General features: G+C 40.1%; 1 protein-coding gene across 1 annotated transcript in view; it reads right to left on the bottom strand.

Annotated features, from left to right (window-relative positions):
- The window catches only part of LOC131688922 (uncharacterized), a 28,641-nt gene that overhangs the window by 1,389 nt on the left and 8,758 nt on the right, over window positions 1-18,494 (bottom strand). The window lies entirely within an intron of this gene.

Raw genomic sequence — 18,494 nt, 5'->3', positions numbered from 1 at the left:
AGCGGCAAAAAGGTAATCAAAATTGTTTTGACCATGAAAAAAACTAATTTTGAGCTATTGTGTAATTAGTAATTTATAGCACGCAAAATTGTAGTGTATTGAAAAAAGCTTCTAAACCACTATTATTAGGCCATTCACAAATTACACTACACATTTTAGTGGTGTGGTGATTAACAGATTCTATTATAATTTTAATTTAAACTAGAAGATTTCGGATTTTAAAAAAGAGAATATACATACATATTTCCAATGTTTGATTTCTCGCTGACAACATTGACTGCCCTCTGATTCTCGCTAAACTGGACTTCAACGTTCCTCGTAGGTCTCTGCGGAGAATGGACTTCTTTCGGCGCTCTACTCATCGCACGCAGTACGGCCAGAATAACCATATTTTTTCTTTATTTTTAATAAATCGGAGCGGTTAAAATATTCTTCTTTAGTCCCTCGACAAAGCCTCATAACCCGTTCTGATTATTTAGTAAAAATTTCCCTTAAGGAGGTCTTACAGTACAGTATTATTATTTTTGTATATTTTGCATATCTAAGATAAGAAAAATGTGCTAAAGAAAGAATTTACTCGAATAATTTGACTTGAACGTAGGCTAGAGCCAACCAAACGATTTTGATAGTGTTTGTTTTACAGATTCGTATTGGTATTCGTCTGCGGAAATTTGCGGCTTCCATACCAAAATATTGCTTTTTGGGCACTAAAACATTCGATAACTTCTAAGTTGTAAGCGATACAAATAAAATTACATTACAAAAATTCTGTATTTTCTTATGCTGAACAAAATCTTGGAACATTTTGAAATTCTACAAAATTACCAGGAAAAGTATTTTTAAAAAGCAATTTTCAGGGGTATATCAAAGAAATCTCCAGAAATGTAATTTAAAATTGACAGATAGACACATAGTCTCTTCAGCGAAGTTAATACTTAAGATATTCTCAAGAACTTTGCCAAAGAAAGTTTTTTTTTATTTTCATAAATGACCAAACAAAAACTTGCTGCTCAGCTTTAGAGGGATTAATCACCCAACTAATACCTTTTAAATGCAAAAAAATATAAATAAACTTTGCTGAAGACACTATAGCTAAAAATGTTATTCGTGGTTCAAAGAATTTCTTTCACCTTTTTGCCACTTTGGAAACACTGTGCACTGGTGGATCCTCCTGTGTATTGGAAATATCTAAAACTATCGATTTTCAACTGCCAACAACCTGCCCTTCAATATAAAAAGTTCGCAAAAAGTTGAAAAAATTTCTATTTTCACGCACCGACGGTACATTGAAAATGCCCAAAATTATTGATTTTCACTTACCAATAACTTCTTCAATATAATAAACTTTCACCAAAAACTGAAAAAATCCATTTTGACACATCGTCGAACCCCCTGTGTATTGAAAATGTCCAAAACTATTGATTGTCAACTGCCAATAACTTTCCCTTCAATATAAAACTCTCCCGAAAAGTTGACAAAAAAATCCATTTTGATACATCGTCGGACCCCCCTGTGCATAGAAAATGTCCAAAACTATTGATTTTCAACTGCTAACAACATGTCCTCCAATAGTTATTTATTTCAAAACAATTGAAAGTTAACCGCATCAACTTCAACTCCAATAAACGGGAAAGTAACGCAAAATGTATCGCGATAACCACCGATGAATTATCGACGATGACGATGAATCCGACGATAAATTATCGTCAACGAAGTTTCCGATGACGTTGACGGGTGGTTAACGTTATCGACGATGACGATTAATTATCGATTAACAACCCTGGTTATAGTACTATCAATCATTTCATGTATGAAACCCATCGATGACCGTATTCAAATTCAAATCGCTATAATTTCCAATTCCGTCAATGAAATATTTTCGCATTAAAAGTGAATGTACTTGAGTACTGTATCTTTCAAAAGCCCAGCACCAAATAAGTAGACACATATTTTTGCCTTTCTCAATAGAAAGGTATTGCAATTGCTCTGAAAACCGACTTTTTAACGGAGGCCCGGAGGGCCGAGTGACATATACCATTCGATTCAGTTCGTCGAGTTCGGCAAATGTTTGTGTGTGTATGTATGTGTGTATGTATGTATGTGTGTGTGTATGTGTGTGTGTATGTGACCAAAAATGTCACTCATTTTTCTCAGAGATGGCTGAACCGATTTTGACAAACTTAGTCTCAAATGAAAGGTGCAACGTTCCCATAGGCTGCTATTGAATTTCTAATGGATCCGACTTCCGGTCCCGGAATTACAGGGTGATAAGTATGAACACGCAGAAAATGTCGATTTTAATAAATTCTGCAATGAATGTATAAAGGTGAAAAATTTTCCAAAATATGACCACAACTGCTTCGATTTGTAGTATTAGGTCACTAACATCCATTCAAAGTCTATTTGGCCGCATTGGCCACCATCCTCGGTTCCGGAAGCCCCGGCGGAAGTATCTAAATTCAGAATAACAGTCACATCGGTTTCTCGGAGATGGCTAGACCGATTCGACTAAAGTTGGCCTCAAATGAAAGGTATTGCGTCCCCGTAAATGGCTATTTAATTTCATCCCGATCCGACTTCCGGTTCCGGAGTTACAGGTTGTGGCGTGCGATCACATAGCAAATTGTGATTCAAACCGATACTCCGATGAAAGCAAAAAAGGTAAAAATTTCGCTAAAATGTCTCTCAAACAACTTAAATTTACTGTTCTAGGTCACCGACGGCCAACCAAACTTTCGTTGACTACATTAACCACCATAGACGGTTCCGGAAGTGCCCGGGAAAAGCGGCCATCTTTCAAAATTTACGAACTCACATCAGTTTCCCGGAAATGGTTGGGCCAATTTGCACAAACTTAGTCCCAAATGATAGCTATAATATCCCCATAGATGTCTATAAAATTTCGTACGGACCGCTTATATGGTTCCGGAAATATAGACTAAACCGTCCGGTCACATATGAAATTCCCATATAAGCCGGAACTCAAATTTTTTTTCAAAGGGGGGACCTCATGAAATTTCAGAAATCGAATTCGTATTTTTGGTGCCAAACATCTTTAAAATGCATGAAACGTCGAGATTTTATGTTATCTCGAAAAAATTTTTTTTTATAAAAATCGACTTTTTGGGACTTTGCCGATTTCGCACCTTTTTTCAGTTCAATATTACCGTGGCTGTTTTTTCTTTTTCAAAATTTTAGAACTCGAATAATGATTTATTTTCCTGTATATAGTTGTCATGTGATGTATAATAATAAAATGTAATATATGCATTTAAAAGTTTTTAATGAATATAAACAACGCACACATTCTCGTGATTCATGATTGAGAAAGGCACAATTGCACCGCTAGGTGGATTAAAATAGGTTTTTCAGTTCAATATTACCATGGCTGTTTTTTATTTTTCAAAATTTTCACATTCTCGTGATTCATGATTGAGAAAGGCACAATTGCACCGCTAGGTGGATTAAAATAGGTTTTTATTTATAAAGATAAGACCAAACCTGTCAGTGTATGAAGGTTGCCTTATGAAACGTTTCATAAAACTTCAAATTGGCATATCTCTCGATAGATCATTTTGAAGTTCACTGAGAAGATACGCATACGGATACTGTATCTTTCGAATTCCGTATGCCAAATTAATGGTCATTTTTAGATTTATTAGAAAAGAAATCTATAGAGTATTATACCGACTGGAACTACAATTGGCAATCAGCGACTACGACAAAAACGACACGATTAAATTTCCCTTGAAAAAGGCCGCCAAAAACGGTCGAAACGTCGGGCAGTTTTAAAAACAATTCGTTTGCTCAAGCTAAATTGACTGAGAAAGCCGTAAATATTCACAAAAGAAATCTATAGAATTCGCTCAAAGTTTTAAGATTTTTTTCTGAGGCCCGGAGGGCCGAGTCTTATATAATAATCGAGTCAGCTGTCTGTGTGTGTGTATGTAACGGACAAACTCTCATTCTTGTTTCTCAGAAATGGCTGAGCCGATCTTATCCAAACCAATTTTAAATGAAAAGCCTATCACCCAGACAGAACGCTATTAAATGGTTTTTGATTCTGATGTTTAGTTTCCAAGATATGAATGCTTGAAGGTGCAAAAATCGCGTTTCTGTAGTTTTTTGAAATTTGCTGCCGAAATTGACGACGCAACTAAACAATTTATATACTTATACGAACATCTTTCGAACGAATTTCGGACTACTATCAAAAGAGATATTCAACATTAAATGCGGACGAAAGATTTTTATCATTTCCCATAGCCAGAAATAAGACCAAAAACATTCAATGTATTATTAGCGCTAAAACGGATAATTTTATGTCAATAGCACCTTCGGAGAATTTGAAGCATACAATATGCCCTTTCTTTTGGTATTGTGATTTTACAGATTAATCTCCCTAAGAGTGAGACATTTTCATAAATTTTCTTGGAAGTAAAATGTATTGAAATAATACCTTCAGCAATTTGGTGCTCTTACTTTTGCGAATAACTTTACTGAAGACATCAAATACATATTTCGAATACTTTAAAAGTTGGCTTGTTGTTTATGGATTACCCCTTATCGCCTATTTATTGTTCAGTATGATATTGTTCAATTATGACTACAAGTGATACGGGTTTATAAAAACAGGTAATTTTGTATCCATGTGGGTAGTATTTGGTTCATTTTGAATTATGGTCACTTCGCTCCAAGCTTCAGCAAATGATAGGAGTAAACAATTAGAACAAATGCATATTCTGTGGTTATAAATTACCCAGATCTAAAAAATTGAGAACGCTGATCACTGTTGTCAATTCAGGAAAGAAGAATCTTAATTATTATTATTTGTTTGGGAATGTTAATGTGATTATAACATTACCATAATACTAGAAGTTCATCAGGTCGAGAAGTAAGGCTTGATCCACAATTAACAATTTTTACATCGCAAAGATAGAAAGAAACGCATACAATTCATAAATGTTAACTCTTAGTCTACAAAATAGTGATATTTTCATGATCGGACATCGCTTAATATCCTATTTATACCACTTTCAAGAAAATAACGAAAACTTACTTTTGCTCATTTTTTGTAATGTGGTTACCATAAATACTCATCCACTCATTTAACGTAGTTGGTTTATTTGTGGGCACGAAATAAATAAAACAAATCCATTATTGTTTTATCCCTAACGGTACTGTTTCGCTAGTAATGGGCACTGTTTCAACTCTCCTCTGTTTCAAATCTCCTCGGTTTCCCCTAAGTTAGATTTTCACCAAATCCCCATCAAACCAAATTTCTGACTACGCCGCTGACTCCAAGTAAGTAGAAACAAAGTCGTTCTTATTATTATTATCCTAATCCTATAGAGATTAAGGATAATAATTCAGAGCAAAGATACTACTGGGAAGTCATTTTTAGAAAAAGTCGATATCAAAGTAAAGTTTAAACTATGCATGCATGCACTTCAGAGGTAGCGAAATATCAAAAACTAAAATTTCAGTACTTAGCTCTCAGCCGCGTTGGGAATTTGAATAAACGCTATTGAGTATGAACTTCAAATTCATTCGAAATTTTTTTTTCGAATTTTATGACTCAGCACATCGTATATAACCCCTTTTGGAAAATTCAGTTTTCCCTACACAACGCATTGATTGAAGAATTTATATATGTTACGGAGCATTAGCAATAATTCGTTTATATTTCTACTTTATGAGCCATTTTTCCGCTTTTCCATTAAATTAGTTTAACTTTTGAAATTGCTTGCACTGATATTGTCCTATGCTAATTTGAGCGATTCTCTGAGTCCTGCCACTATCCCATGTAGTATGTGTTATCAAAAACATCGCGAAGCATCAAGTTCTAAATGTTCTCAATCGACATATTACCTGAAGAAAGCGATAACAGTTATAAGAAATGTATCATCACACTGTTAGGTGGATTAAAAGCGTTTTATTTGTTAATATCGGTTTTAGACACACCGTGATTTGTAAGCGACGATCAATTTTTACGAGTTTGGTTGGAACTCTTTATTACCAACCCATCTTTGATACATATTACCATAAGCATTTAATACATGGTTCATCAATCGTCACGCAAGCTTTTCTGGCTAGTATGTACAGTAGGGTGGGACAAAAAATAGATTCCAGCTCCGAGCAACTTTTTGGGTACCATTTGGGTCCTAGAACATCTGTGCAAATTCTTAGCTTGATCCCTGAAACTATATTTTTGCACCAATTATTCAAAGTTTACATGGGATTTTGTATGGGAAAATTAACTTTTACAAAATAATTCTTCCAGCAGTCGCCCATTACTTCCTAAAAATATGTCGTTACGTGGATTTTATAAGAAATTTAACAAAGAAACAAAGTCTCGAAAACCACTAAACAATCTGACGCTTAAGAAAAAAGTTATTAAGCAGAAACCGATTGATGCTCTGACGATTGATAAAATATTCATTTTTCTAGCACCACTGCTGTTGGTTGTCCAGTTATACGCAATTTTGTTTTAATCCTCTCTTAATGTGTCTAAATCGTTAATCTATACTAATTGGTCACTTCGCAAGGTTTTAAGGGATAAATTGAGACTTATTTTGTACAAAATAAGAAAAATTTAAAAAAATTGTATATAATTAGAACGTCAAAAGCAGTGATGCTATGAAAAGTTTAATTTTCATCAATCTTCAGAGCATCAATCGGTTTTTGCTTAATAACTTTTTCCACAAGCATCAGATCGTTTTGCAGTCTTCTAGACTTTGTTTCCTTGACAAATTTCTTAAAAAAATCAGACATCTGTTTATTTTTAGGAGATAACGGGCGACTCTTGGAAGAATTAATTTGCAAAAGACAATTTTCCCATACAAAATCCCATGTAAACTTTAAACCGTGGGCGCAAAAATATAGTTTAACCGATCGAGTTAAAAATTTGCAGAGTTGTTCTGGGAGCTAAATGGAACCCAAAAAGTTACTCGGAGCCAAATTTTATTTTTTTCATATAACCATGTCCCACTCTAATGTACAGTGAAGAGACATTAGAAACGAATAATAAATCCATCCGCAAGATCCAAGAGAACTATTCTAAAAAAACAGCGGTGTTGCCAATATTGAAGAACCGATTCAAAGGAGTGTGTCTTACTTCAGATCCTGTGATCTCATTGAAAGAAGGTCAAACAGAGCAGCGATTCAGCGAGCCCTTCGCCACACTCGAACAAAGTGCTGGGAGAGTTTTTCGCTTCCCAGGTGAATTTGAACATGTCTGCAACTGAAAAGACAGTTTAGAGGGTCACACTAATATCACCCATCTCAAATGCCTCAATTGACACAGATCATATGTTCCGAAGACATGAATGCTCTAGAACCAGTAGTTTAGTCACAAATATAGTGCAGCAGTTCGACATTCTTTCGCGGTCAGACGTAATCCACCATCGATGATACTATTTGCCTAGGGGTGCTGGAAGAATCCCGTGGCTGGACCGTTTTTGCAACCTTTAGCGATCGTAACCACTTCCTTATTCAGGTCACTGGACGTCATCTAGAACAACCCGTTGATGGCAGTGATTCTACGATCGGACAGACTGGACCAGCTACGAAGATACCGTCGCAGATCATATAGATCGGAATGAGTCCCAGTACACCCAGCATCTTTAATCAGGGCGCCGTGACATGTGGAAATCCTCTCGAACGGCAGAACCGCCATCAAGGTTCTTCGATATGCACTGCAGACACTCAAGAGCTTTCCTGTGAACGATCCATATCGGAGTCAGCGAGCTTATGTATTTAAAAAACCAATAAACAATACCATGAAAATATATGGAAGAGGAATAAATGGCAGTTAAACCAAAGTTTCGAATGGTATCAGCCCAGACTCCCCGACATCATAGGTCAGGTGGAGAGCTAAGGAGCTTTACAAGGTAAAAAATGCTCTGTTTAATGCCTTGCTACAAAGAGTCGAAAGACGGACAATTTTGGGTTAAATAACAAATTCAACTCGTTCATAAATACATTGCTCGCCAATTGCACATAAGCCGTCATTTTAAAATGATGTTTCCAATTGTTCAATCTAGACTTATTTTCTGATATGAACGATTTTTAGGATTAAATCGTTATTTTCTGCTGTCAAAAATTATTTTCATTAGCGCGTTCTCCAAAAAAATTCTTACTTTCTTGGCCTGTGTTAAGCCAGACCGTATTGAGTACCAGAAAAACAGTTTTGAGATATTTCATGGTAAAGTTCATTTGTCGATAGCTTCATTATCACAGAATGCATGCATTTAATTATGGCTGGACTCCAATTGGAAATAATTTTTAAGAGAAAATAATTTGTTTTATTCACAATACACAGCTCTGTCTTGTACAAAAATGAACGATTAAAAAGTCGTGTTTTCACTTACAAATTAATTTATCTGTTCATTCCTCTACCACCACAAACAGTAATAAACTTGCGAATCTCCACCGAATACATACAGCTAATCATCAAAACGATGCAGACCAAATTTTACCAACAAGCTTTATCCGAGACCAACAAAAAAACCGTTGGTCAAAGTTTCCCCGCAGATGATGAGTCCGAGCACCGAGCGGTATATTCATTAAACTTTAATTAGTTAACTGGACGTGATCTAATAATCATATATGAACTAATTTACCAGCTAGCGCCCGTGTTCCGATCTAGCAGTAAAGCCAAGCTAAAGGTGCTTGTGCCAATGAAAATTACGCAGGTAATGGTACCCCTACTGATGATTAGAAAATGAAACTTCAAAGTGTGGTCTACCACGCTGACCTAATATTCCAACCGAGTAACCAATTACTACAGTGCCAGTAGTGGTTTGAGTGATCCCATCGACACGTACCGGCCGGCCGGTTGAGCTTCGGGTAATCCGACCTAAATTACTTATCACTCTAATACCTGGGCCATTACTGGGCTGAACATTAACATCTCGTTGATGTGTTCAATGAATTTTTAATCGGGAAGCACTTGAAGCGAACAAATTTAGCTTCGGGGAATATGGCTCGCACCCACTGAGATTGATTCGAAAATTTCAATAATTTTTAATCACCATAATTAGGGATAAATCCCGATAAACAAGATTCATTACGATTACCCGCGTGCATGCTCTGTTCCAGTCCGCGCTCAAAAGCTGCCGGGCTGCCATCCTGGGATGGGATGGGATGGTCATTCATTTCAGATTCGATGTTTAAATAGATCGATTAAATTGATATTTATAGAGGCGTGTAATGAGTGCACTTTTCCGCCCAGATGAAAAGCCATATCAGAAAATGGGTTCAGAAGCGGAGTGCGGTTGCAGTAATTCTTTCGCATAGTATTTCCCAAAATAGGTATTAATTAATGTGAGTAGTTTTTCGGCCATAACAGTGTCCTTATGCGAGCGGGCAAAATCGATTTGAATGCAAAATAGCTTCGCCGCAGTTCGATTCGAATGAATAGATAATAACCGTTGCGCGAGAAAAGCTGAAAGTGGTTTATGTGGTAATCGATAAACCCAATTTGCTGGGCTATTGTTTATGTTCTGTGACGCGGTGTTTTTGTAGGTATGTGTGTAATCGATTGGTGATATTTATTCGTTCATTGGCAGATTCTGGGAACAAATTTGGAAAACATTGAATGGAATAGTGATGCGAGCGATGTTATAGATTTTATTCACGACTGAAAAGTTTTTTGCTTTTCTCAAATCGTATTAGTTTATGATGGCACGCTATTTCTTTAGAAAATTGCAACGTTAGTTGTGAAGCACCATACGCGTCCAGTTGTATCTGACTATGGCAAAACAAATTACTGGCGAGAGGAATTCGCATTTATCATTATTGAACGTTATTTACATCGTTGTTCATGACACTCAGATGGTGATGGTATACTGGTGCCACTTTCAAATCAGTGGTACATATATAAAACAAACACTTTCGGTCAGATTGTCGCAGGGCTGGGCCATTTAATAATTCGTATTTATCCATGAAAATACATGTATTTCCATGATCTTACGGAATTGATCGTATTGTGTGTTCTGTTCAAGCCATTAGCGGATTTGTAGAAATTTCAAGTAAAATCGTGTTTTCTACCGTATGTTATGAATGCCGTCAGTGCATCTAGCGCCGGTACTACATCATTCAAATTTAGAGATTTAACGTATCCTTCGTTTGCTCTCAGCCTATTTGGTAACCGTAGCTATCCAGGGACAGCCAGAAACCTGGCGGAGAACACAGTGCCTGGGGATTCAAATCCAAAGTTTTTTTTCGTTTTAAAATGGAATCTACGATGTTTTTTGTTAAAATCTGGCGGAACAAAGACAGTTTCTAGAAAATAAATTTTGGGTTAAAACTGTTTGAATTATCTGCCTTTGAAACATAAATAAGACGATATGCCTTTTCCAAATGTTGCTCAATTTGAGCCGACATGACACCACCAAAGTATTACTAAATTTTGGAAATAACAAAAAAATCGAGATTAGGGGAGACCGAGGAGGGTTGAAACATTTTTTGTTTGGCTAGATAAATCAACACAAACTGTCATTCGATGATTGCTTATTTTACAAATTCTTACATCTGTTTATGCTTTATCAAATTACATCAGAATAGCTTGTACAAATCAATAGCAAAGCATCAATATATTTATTTTTGTAACTGTGTTCTCTTTGTTTCAACTCTTCTCATACCGAGGTAAGTTGAAACAGCAATGAGTGTGCATTGAAACAACTAACCAATTACTTTAAATATTACCAAAACGTTTTCTAAAACATCAAATGTTACAATTGTGTAATTTTTAATCATGCACGCTAAGATAATTCCTTAAAATGACATACATTCTTGTCATTATTTTCACAGTGCATATCTATGTATAAACTGACACTTGTATTGATAATTTATGTTAGATTTTGGTTACAAATGCAGGAATTTATTACTACAAGTGATACGGGCTTATGAAAACATGTAATTTGGTATCCATGTCGGTAGTATTTAGTCCATTTTGGAATATGGTCACTTCGCTCCAAGCTTCAGAAGCTGATAGGAGAAAACAATTAGAACCAATGCATATTCCGTGGTTTTAAATGACCTAGATCTAATAAATTGAGAACGTTGATCACTGCTGTCAATTCAGGAAAGAAGAATCTTGATTATTATTGTTTGTTCAGGAACGTTAATGTGGTGATAACATTGCCATAAGATTAGAAGTTCATCATCGAGGTGTTTCAACTCTCCTAGGTCGAGAAGATAGGCTTGATATACATTACAATTTCTACATCGCAAAGATAGAAAGAAACGCATGAAATTTTTAAATGTTAACTCTTTGACTATGTAATAGTGATATTTTCATGATTGAACATCACTTAATATCCTATTTATATCAATTTGAAAAAAATCGAAAACTTACTTTTGTTCATTTTTTGTAGTGTTTACCGTAAATACTCAACCACACATTTAACGTATTTGGCGTATATTGCAGGGTTTGTGGGCACGATATAAATAAAACAATTGCATTATTGCTTTATCCCTAACGTTTCGCTAGTAATGAGCACTGTTTCAACTCTCCCCTGTTTAAAATCTCCTCGGTTTCCCCTACATCAAATATCGATGATTCATGAATTTAAAAAAAAATTGTATCAAAAACACAAATTCGATTTTTAACTCTCGGCATGATACTGTACCTTGATGTGGTCCGGGGCTTTTCCACCAAAACAGTATTACAGTGATTAGATCACAGAAACTTGGGATACGATAATTTTAGTACTTAACTTGGCGACCTTTATTATCCACTCCCATGGTCAAATAATATACAATGTGGGTTTAGGGCCCAATTCTTTCTGCCACCCTTCTCTTATTGCTTTTAAATTAGGGCCATGCTAACACTCACTAACACAAATGGCTTATCCTCTCATATGCACTCACAATCTCTCATTCCAAACGTACAAACGTGGCCTTCGTGATAACACAAACCTGATCACGAATGCGAACGCCCGCGATCTCGCCAACTTTCAAACACCCCGGTAGTTAAGTGAACGTTTGCAAATAAAAATTTACTAACGTGGTCTCAAGCATCAAGCCACCGTTCGCGCAATCATGAATCGGTCACGTACGGAAGTCTCAGCTCTTAATTCTAGTAGCTCAAATTGATGCCTTCAGTTGGACCAATAGAAATATTAGACTAGACAAAACAGTCACGTGCGATCAATGAAGAACATGCGAATGCCCACACGCTTATAAAAATAATGTGCCCATGCGAAGTCACATACACACTAGCACACGCGACATACAAACGCTCGAGTCCTTCGCGATCATCCACGCACAACCACACCCACGATTCACAAACGTGGTCTCAAGAGTGAACCTCTAAATGCCCGCGTTCGCGCGATCATGAATCGGTTTCGTTCGGAAACCTCTATTCTCGGCCCTAGTAACAAGTCCAATACCTTCAGGTGGACCAATCAAAAAGATGATGCTCATATCCACTAAATTACATGTTCCATGGCGACATAAAAATTGAATTTATACACACGAAGTCACATGCATACGACAAACAAACATACAAGTGCTTGAGCTCTTCTCGATCATCCACGCAACCTACACCCGCGCTCTCGCGGACATGATAACATCCCGGTGATAATATGAACGTCTCAGCACTTAATAACTTTCAAACGCGCTCTCAAGCGTGAACCTACACTTCCCCGCATTCGCGCGATCATGTATCGGTTACGTCCGGAAGTCTCTATCCTCGATTCCAGATGTCTAGGTCCTTGCCTTCAATCGAATCAACTAAAAAAAAAGCTCTGGAGAGAAAGGAGAGATGTTCAGGGGCTTAATGACTCCCCCCCCCCACTTTTCCGGACCTACAGAAAGTTAAGGAGTCTTACTAGAATATGGTGGGGTATGGATTGGACTCTACTAAACCTTTAAAATAGCCATAACTCCGAACAAAGCGAGCCTTTACCACTTTTGCTAAGATACCAAGATTTCAGTAATCAAAGGTCTTAGCAATAAAAGCACCCTAGCCCAAGCGGAGTACCAAGGCGGCACATCGGTATCGACGCCAGTAACATTCTGCTTATGGCATATTGGCCACGGCGAACGTCAACGGACAGAACACGGATCACGAATTGAACGGCGACTTTGAGCCGACCGGCTTGCTGTTCTATTCCCTGAATAAGGAAGGATGACACCGACTTAAAATGGCGAGTGGGCTAACAGCACGGCTGCCTCATACCGCCAACATCCTAGCAGGTCTCCGGGTACGTTGAAAACTCGTCACCAGTTAGTTGGCAGTACTAGGTTCGGATGGAACATTCTCGATTTTACACCGATCCGGCTCTGAACACCCTAGCATGACTTCCCTGCTCGCATAGATAAATCATGGGATCACAAGAGGGGACTACGTACAACGAGTGGAGATAGCGGCCCGTATAAGAGACTCAGAAAAATGGAGAATAAACAAGAAACTCACATATGCGTGGCAGGTTCGGCGAATCACCACCACCAGCAGCAGCTGGACATTCAGCAAGAGTAGGAGAAGGAGAAGCAGGAACAACAGCTAGAGCAGAGCGGGATGAGTTATACCCCACAGAAACCAAAAGTAACGGACATCGAAGTGCTTGGTGGTGGAGCTCCACAGATTTGTGGACGCGAGAAACAATGTCCATAAGGACATTAAGGAGATGTTTCTAAGAATCTAAAAGGCGCTGGTGTCTGCCATGAACGAGTATGACACGGCAACGCGGAGGGTTGATGTAGCTAAGCGAGCATTGGTGTCGGCTAAGGCTACCATCTTCTTAGACGTCCGCCCTCCCCAACCAGAGGAAATAGAAATTGGTTGGAGTCAGTTTCCGTGACTCCAAAGAGGACAAGAACCTCGCTAGGAGACGGAAGACCAGGCGGGCCAAAGAGGACGCTCTTACGCGCCGCTCAACCGGGAGAAAGCTAGAATACCGTTGTAGGTCGGAAGGAGAAATACGGGAAACACCAAACACAGAAAGAAGAGCGAAAAGGGGAGCAGAAGTGGAAAGAAAAGCGCGCCAAAGGAAGAAGCCGTGCTCGTCAAAACCGATGGCATGACGACGTATGCAGTGCTGCTCAAGAAGGTCAGAGGGGACCCAGAGCTGAGGGATTTGGGAAAATATGTAATATGAATCACGCGTACACAAAAAAGTGAGATTCCCTTCGAGTTGAGGCAGCATCCCACGATTAGCAGCTCGATCTTGTTGGAAGTTATTACCAAATCAATGGGTGATAATGCAGAAGTTAAAGCCTTAATTCCGGAGATGGTGATTTTGTGCAAGGACCTTGATGCTTGATCACGACGGAAGACGAACTAAGAGGTGTACTGAAACAGCAGCGTAACCTGGGTGATGTGCACATGACGATCCGGTTAAAGAAGTGGTGCTGAGGAAATCATACAGCGATGATTCGTGTACTAGTAACCGCTGCCGAAAAGACGCTGGAGGTAGGCAAAGTTGTGGTTGGATGGTCAAAATGCCCAGGGGCTTGCAAAGGCCCGGATAGATCCCTGATGTGCTGGATACGCGAGGCCTAGGTGCTTACTTTGCACTCCAGCAGACGCAAACGACCATCAGACGGGTGACTTCAAATGCCTTGTTTACAGGAGGGCGACTGCAGGCCAACGGTAATGGAGATAACCCAGATAAATCTGAATTACTGTGACACCGCACATCAATTGTTGTTGCAGTCTAAAACAGAAACCGTGCGCTTTGATTGCAGAACCGTATTAAGTCCCACCTGATAACCTAAACAGCTGTGACATAAGTTATAAGCGGATTCCCCTTTCAAGAAGTGATAGAACACTCATACAAAGGCTTTGTGATCGCCAAAATCAACGGCGTCGTCGTGTGTAGCTGTTACGCTCCTCCAAGGTAAACAGTGGAGCAGTTCAGCCTAATGCTGCAGCTATTAACCGAACAGTTGATAGGTCGAAAGCCGGTAGTTTTTGGTGATGACTTCAAGGCCTGAGCTGTAGAACGGGGTAGTAGAGTAACCAACACAAGAGGGTGTAACCGGCAGAAAGCTCTAGCGAAGCTAGATGTGCGATTGTGCGATGAAGGTTCCGTTAGTGCATTTCGGAGAGACGGGAGTCTCATCGACGTCACATTCTGTAGTCCGTAATTGACGGCGAACATGGATTGGAGAGGATACCAGAAGTATACGCATAGCGACCAGCAGGCGATTCGCTACCGTGTCGGCCAACGGAAAGCTATTGCAGCCCGGAGAAGAATGACCGGGGAGCGAAAGTGGAAGACGAAAGCCTTCGACAAAGACCTCTTCGTTGAGGATCGAAAACGATGAATGATCTAACAAGAAGGAGTGTGACGGATTGTGACGCCACAATGCAGCAAATACTGGAACCACGAAATAGACGACGTCCAGCTTACTTGTGAAACGAGACGTGTAGTACGCTACGCGCTGCTTGCCTCAGAGCCATTAGACGGGCTCAGAGAGCAATATCGAAGCCAGATAGAGAAGAGCCCAAGGCAGTGTTTCGGGAAGCTAGGGCTGCTTTAAAACGGGAGATCAGGTTTAGCACGTCATATTGCCACAAGAAGCTGTGCCGAGAAGTAGACGCCAATCCTTGGGTGATGCGTACCGAGTCGTGATGGCAAATATTAAGGGCTCGTCGACGCCACCTGTAATGTGCCCGGGTAAGCTGAAGTTAATCGTTGAGGGTCTCTTCCCGAAGCATGATCCCACTATCTGGCCACCGACACCGTACGGCAAAGAAGAATGAGCCAACACGGACGATCAACAAGTGACTAACGATGAGATTGCAGAAGCATCAAAGCGACTGAAATCAAAGAAAGCCGGGGTCTTGCTGGAATACCAAACGTTGAAAGCTGTGATTCTGGTATATCCGGTCATGTTCCGAATGGTGCTGTATTTGAATTTAAGTATTTAAATGAAGGCAACTTCCCCGAAATGTGGAAGGTACAGAAACTGGTGTTGCTGTCGAAGCCAGGGAAGTCACGGGGCGATCCGGCCTCACACAGGCTCAGATGTCTGCTGGATACACTCGGAAACTCATGGAAAGGATCATCCTTAACAGTTTGACGAATTGCACGGAGGGTGAGCGCGGACTGTCCAAGATGCAGTTTGGATTTCGCAAAGGAGTATCGACAGTGGAGGCAATTTGGACAGTGCGCGAGAGTGCCGAGAGGGCTTCTTAACAGAAGAGGAGATCGTCACTGCGCTGTGGCCTCGATAGATGAGAAGAATACATTTAACAGCACCATCTGGGAAACCATCGCAGCAGCGCTACACAGAATAAGGGTTCTTGACTATCTATGCCAGACCCTGAAGAGCTACTTCCAGAGCAGAGTGCTGCTGTACGAGACGAACGAAGGGCTGAAGTGAATGTGAGTCACAGTGAGTGTTCTTCAAATCTCCAGTCCAACTCTTTGAAACGGGATGTACGATGGGGTCTTAACACTGCAGCTACCCAGGAAAGTGTAAATCGTGGGTTTCGTGGACGATGTGTCACTAATGGTGATGGTTAAGACTCCTGAAGAAGTCAAGGTGTCGGTGACGGAGATAATAGACGCGATCGAGAGCTGATTGTACGGGACCATGCTGCAAATAGCTCACCACAAGACGGAGGTGTTTTTGGTCAGCAACTGAAAAGCGGTTCAGCGTAGAAAGGTGGACCATCCCCAACCAGTCAACGTGGGTCAATAGAAAGCACAGAGAGGTGAACTTCCACTTGACACAGCTCCTGGCGGGCCACTGTTGCTTCGAGATGTACCTTCACCGGTTCATGCACGCAACTTCAGTGTTGTGCTCGGAGTATGAGAACGTCGAGGAGACACCGTAGCATGTGGTCTTTGAATGCCCGAGGTTCGAAGCGACACGCAGAGAGATCAACCCGGATAATGTCGTCTACAGAATGACAAGCAACGTTAACACGTGGTACGCGGTGAAGAGTGGTGGCGCAGATCATGATTGCCTTACAGCGGAAATGGTGTGATGAACAGGGAGTAAAGGTTTTGGCAGATCAATCACCGCCGAGAAACTCTCCGCCAGAGTAGGCTAGATTCACCGCTGGGGACTAGTCGCGTAGACCGCGAGAAAGTACCGGGAATGTGACACCGGAACGCTAGCGAACTGGACGCCACGCTCCACCCGGAATCGCCGGACCGACCACGGCACTCCACCGGTTGACACGAGAGAAATATAGCGAAAAACGAGAAGAATCCGATCGGGTAAACTTCTTTCGTCGGGGAACTCTCCGTCGGTGCAAACTAGATTCACTGCCGGGGACTAGACTGAGTAGATTGCGACGGGACGCCACTAATCGCGGATCGTCGGTGCAACAGCAAACCGGACGCCCTGCTCCAACGGAATCGCCGAACTGACCACGACCCTTAGTTGGTTGGCTCTGTTTCGGGTTTCGACACTTAGTTGGTTCTCTCGACGTTCTTTGTCGGAGATGGCTAGATCCATCCAGATTGTCTTCGCAGGGGAAGAGCAGTAAGTCTCGACCCACAGCTAGCTTTCCGACTACCAGACAGAAGCTGCCAGCCTGTTTGGATTAGGAACCTATGAGAAACCAAATATTTGAACATCTTTCAATATTTTAGATTTCGATTTACGTGTGCCGTTTCCATAAAAAGTAACGAAACAACTGGTTTTAATACAACCTTTCACAAGATAGTGAAAATTTCAGCATTCGTATTAACAGCCTAAAGTATATTCTACTTCACTTCGGTTATGTTTCTCCAAATGCATACAAAGTGCGTCCCTGTCGCTTCAGATCATAGACGACAGCGAATGCGGTGATGGTCTTGCATTTGACGTGTTCGGTGTAGGTGACGGCATCTCGGACGACATTTTCCAGGAACACCGTCAGCACTCTTCGTGTCTCCTCGTAGATCAATCCGTTTTACACCACCACGACGAGTTGGTCGCGGTGTGGCGAGCTTGGTGATTCTCTGGTTGTTATCACGAAGAACCTTACGATGACGCTTGGTACAGGCAACGCAAACATGCTACCGCTTATTGTACCGTCTGAACAATACAGTCAACATGTTGCTCGTTTGGCAAGTGAGCATCTACTGATACAAAACAAGCTGGTGTGACCTGTGTAAACAACATTCCCGTGTATGATGAAACGCTTAGATGCTCCTTTTTGACGGCTCTACCTGTAATGGGGTTGTAAATTTCGCATCTTCCTCGTTTCCAAAGATTTTCTAAAAATCCGTGTTTGCTTCTTTTATAGTAATCGCACTATTCGCGAAATTTAATCCGAAATACGTGCACATATTTCCGATCACATAGTGCAAAAATATTGCGATTTCGTTCAGTAGAACGCAAGTTATACGCATTTAAAAACTGGGAAAAAAATTCATCTGAAATTTTTGAATCCGATCCCTCATATTGAAACGTTGAAGTATTCTACTTCAAAACGTTTTTGCTGGTAGTTTCTTCATTTCACAATTCCATTCAAAAATTTTCTTTTTCTTTAGCTTCTCGTTAACAAGAGATATAAAAAATTAAAAAAAGGGTTGCTT

This window comes from Topomyia yanbarensis, chromosome 3 (genome assembly GCF_030247195.1).
Source record: "Topomyia yanbarensis strain Yona2022 chromosome 3, ASM3024719v1, whole genome shotgun sequence".
NCBI lineage: Eukaryota > Metazoa > Arthropoda > Insecta > Diptera > Culicidae > Topomyia > Topomyia yanbarensis.
Note: the sequence above shows the minus strand (reverse complement) of the source record. Positions and strands in the feature narration are given on the sequence as shown.